We start from the raw sequence: 4,320 nt of genomic DNA, 5'->3' as shown, positions 1-4,320 counted from the left end.
GACTCGTCCCTCATGCGGGGCGGGCCCTGCCCGGTAATTAAAATGGACAAAGCGGGCGGCAAATGAGGGTCCCGACGAATGAAGACCTTTTCTCGACCTTCCCAGAGGGACGGGGAAATGCCAGCAGGGGGCCACTTCCCTGAAATTATTGAGTCATCCTTTGAACTGTGGGGTCTTCCCATCAGCCAGACAGTCCAACAGAACACTGGGCGAGAGCAGAAGGTTTGGTGGGATGAGAAACTGTCATTCTGTTAACAGTGACCCTGCTCCCTGGCCCACATCCGCCCAGTTGTTCTGGCTGTTTATAGACTGACACCAACGTAAGACGTGTGCCAATAAAAACATGATTTAAAGAGGAGAAAGTCCTGAGCTGCCCAGCAGTCGTGGCATGGAAGCTCTGGAGAGCTGCGTGCACCGGCTGCGGAGAGGATCCAGCTCTGGAACGAGGGCAGGTCTGAGGCATGGAGAGAGAGAGAGAAGAGCAAGGGAAGTACAGGGATTACAGGCCACAGTAATGTGATCACCTCCTTCAGCAGCCGTACAGCACACACCCAACTTCTGAACTCCAAGGAGGTGCTCTGCAGGGTTGTGTTTTATGTGTCCCAGCACTCGGTGCTCTTGGGATGTGATATCAGTTGGAACACGCTTACTACAATAATAAAAAATTGACTAATTAAGTCTGAAGGGCTTTTTCAATGCTGCATCAACCTTGTGCAAGCTGCAGACATATGTGGCACAGCCTCCCTATTCACCATGTGGCAATTAACAACAACAACAAAAAGATAATGTGTTGGCTTCTAACAGTACGTTCTTTTTGGTTTTAAAAGTGTCTCTGTGCTATCATTATAAGCCACTCTGGTGTGTTTTCCATGAGAGTTTTAGATGTCAGGATAAGGCAAAAATCCATAATGATCATTAGTCTGTATTTTAAGGACTCTGAACAAAAAGACTGCTGTCACATTGTTGGGCTTAGGGGCCCTAAGTATTCTTGGTGTTTTGTGTGTGCATTACAGAAATGAAATATTAGAGCAGCAAATACTATTTCCCAACACTTGTATTTTACAATATGTACATATGCTTGTATTCTGTTGTACTTTCCCTTGATATGTGTTTCAGAAATGCAATAGTGCGTTTCCTGTCTTCCTAATAACAGTTGTTGCTTTTAATATGCTATGGAAAATCTTGCAAGTGTTATGATCAATGTAAAACGAGCTTGAATCCTACCAGTCTTTTTTTTAAAAAGAAAAAGATTTTCTTAACCTTTCATATCTTGGGATCTTCCTGAGCCCACTCCTGAAATTGCTGAATGGCAGAATCTCTGAAGATCGCAAGGGAAAGGATAGGAAATAATCTCTGTTTATTCAGGCATCATTACTATAAAAGCAGTAACAAAAATACCAGAAGGAATTGATACAATTCCCCTACTTCTTGTTGGTACCTAGGACTAAGAGCATGCCCTTCTTCTGTAGGAAGCTACATTTATTGTCTGAAGCAAGTTTTAATATAATCTTTAAAGCAATAGTTCTACTTGAATGAAACTACTAAAATAGATATAATTTAATAAAAGCTACTGTATGAACCAAATAACAGTTAGAATCTCTGTTACATATAAACGTACTAAATATGTTAAGGTTTTGGGTTTTTTTAAAAAAGTATGGGATCAGACTATATCAGAATGGCTGGAACTATGAGTAAAAGTTCTGTTTCTGCTTAAAACTAGTAAATGAAGAATTTTTATGATTTAAATAAGAGAAAAAGCCATGCCATTTTATGGCATGGGCTGTTTCTTTCCATTTGAGATTGTGCATTAATCCATTGTATCCAAAGGAGTCAAGTACTACAAACAAAACTCCAGTGGAGATTCTGCCAAACACCCTTCTGCATGTCTACGCTGCTGCCTCAGTTTTAACACTGGTCCTGCACTTATTACTGTGTGTAAGTTCATTTTGAGACATACACTGACTTTTTTGGGAAGTTCAGTAACTATCCCAAAATTTTTAAACTCATAATTTGGGCTTCGTACTCCATGGCTGTGTAAGGACAAAAAGCATGTGCTTTACAGAGTATGAAGTGATTCCAGTGGAACTGTGTCTGGAATCAGATCTAACTGCAAGGGATCATTAACCTCCCCTGCCACCTCCCATTATTGCACTGGGCTTTAGATTACACCTATTGCGTCTGGTGTTAGCCAGAGCTGTCAGACTTTTCTGACACAAGCCCTGCTTTGCGTTTAAGACACTGAGAAGCTGAGCTCTAGGTACGCACATGCTGAACACAAAATGCATGTCCTTACTGTCCTTATATAGAAATATACCCTTAAGATGTATTTCTTACATAAAAATCTTCCCTCCTGAAGGGCAGTAGGGTAACAGCTGGTGCAAACCTGGGCAAGGCACAGGCTGATGAAAACAGTGTGGCTGTGACTGGGCTGTCTGGTCTGTGACACCATTCCTTTCCATTGCTCTATCACATCTTTCTGGTTTTACTTTGCAAATGTTGTAAGCTTCGTATCTGGAGCCAGAGGCAACATTATAAAGCCTTTCTAATGTTTTGTAAGACTTGTAAGCTAAGTTTACAGAGCTCCATCTCAAATGAAAAAGAAGCTTATGTAGTAAAGAATACAGAGACCCACAACAGTACAGAAATATATTCTACATCCATGCCAAATTTAGTTATTGCTGGAATTATTAATCATGTAATCAAGACAGAAAAAGAGAGAACTGAATTTTGTTCCAAAGACACCAACCACATGTAGTCTTTCTTGTTTAACACTTTAAAAAACAAGAAGTTACTATTTATAGATCCTGCAGTGACTCCAGGTGCCATATGGTAAACATACAAAAATAGCACATATCAAGATATTAAAGTTGTTTCCCAATATAAAAAGCATCCTGTTATTGATAATTGTTTTATTCTTGAAAGCCTTGCTCATAGGAGAAAGTACACTACTGCTTCTCTTGATTTAAATACATCTACTTCTACAAAGAAAAGTAAACTCTGTGACAAAAATTTAGAGGAGAGATTTCATTGTTCTTTGCCATTTAACAGCACTATTATTTACAGTTATTTGGAAAAAAAATCACTAAACTGTGATATTATTCAATTAATACACCACAGGAAAATTAAAGTTATAAGATTGTGATTCAGTAAAGCTTTTAAGCAGCCTCATAATTTAACTTCGCTGACAACAAGTAAAATACTCACATTTTCTTTCTGGGGGAGTCATTCTCTCAACCACTTTTAGTTAGCTGATGTAAATAAAATCCATGGAGGATGCTGCTAGGACTGTGCCAAGGTCCTCTCTGTCCACACCTCAGGGTAGACAGTAACTGACTCTAATATTTGCACATCCTTTTATTTGAAGGTTGTTTGATATGTACTGGTGACTCCTATTTTCTGTATAGAAATCTGTAGCATGTTTTTACATAGCTTGGTATAAATGCTTATGTCCAGAAAAGCTATGCTGCAATGAGTACAAATCTCTACATCACAACTGTCTCCAAGTCACATGTTTTAAAAAGATTACAAGACAATGAGAAGCCACGTTTCCTCCTGTCACATCTATACAATTTTTACTGCTTCATGCCTGGCAAATATCAGTAAGTCAGGGGGTTCCAATTGTGGAATAATCAAAATTATGTGTCATAACCGAAACTCTTATTAAAACTACTCTCATGATTTTTAAATAGGTATTTCAAAATTCTGGGCCTCACTCTCAGTTACATTAGAATAACCCCATCAACTTCAATTATGTTAAAATAATATGAAGATCAGAGACTTATCATTGTCCACTTGCTGCTATCTCTGTAATAGAACACTGTGGGCATCAGATTTAGCTTTTTTCTGCGGAAAATGATTTCTCTTTTATTCTTTTAATAATGAGATCTAACATAGAATCAAAGTGACTTTTAAGAACTTATTTGTTCCTTTTGGATTAATTTTTCTTCCTAATATACCCTAAAAACTTTAACCAAAATTTCAAATAATGACATCAAAACAATTTAAATTAAAATACATCTCTATACTATTGAGTTATGTCTCCTTCAATCATACTAAATAATACAAGCTGAAGAACTATAGCTTCCAGCCAAGTCTTTTATGCATTTGGAAAAGCTTTATCAAGGCTAAGTTAAAAAATGCATTAAACTACATGAAAGTTTTATTCCTGATGTGTATAACCAATGACAGCATTTCATCTATAACCTTGCCCCGTTTCAATTGTGGGTTGGATATGTGTGTGTTATCCCCAGTGGTGAAATTTGCCATCTCAGTATGTCCTGGATCTTCAGTCTTTAGTGTAAGGAGGTATCACGTCAGATG

This window comes from Corvus brachyrhynchos, unplaced genomic scaffold, assembly GCF_000691975.1.
Source record: "Corvus brachyrhynchos isolate BGI_N302 unplaced genomic scaffold, ASM69197v1 scaffold281, whole genome shotgun sequence".
Classification (NCBI taxonomy): domain Eukaryota; kingdom Metazoa; phylum Chordata; class Aves; order Passeriformes; family Corvidae; genus Corvus; species Corvus brachyrhynchos.
Note: the sequence above shows the minus strand (reverse complement) of the source record.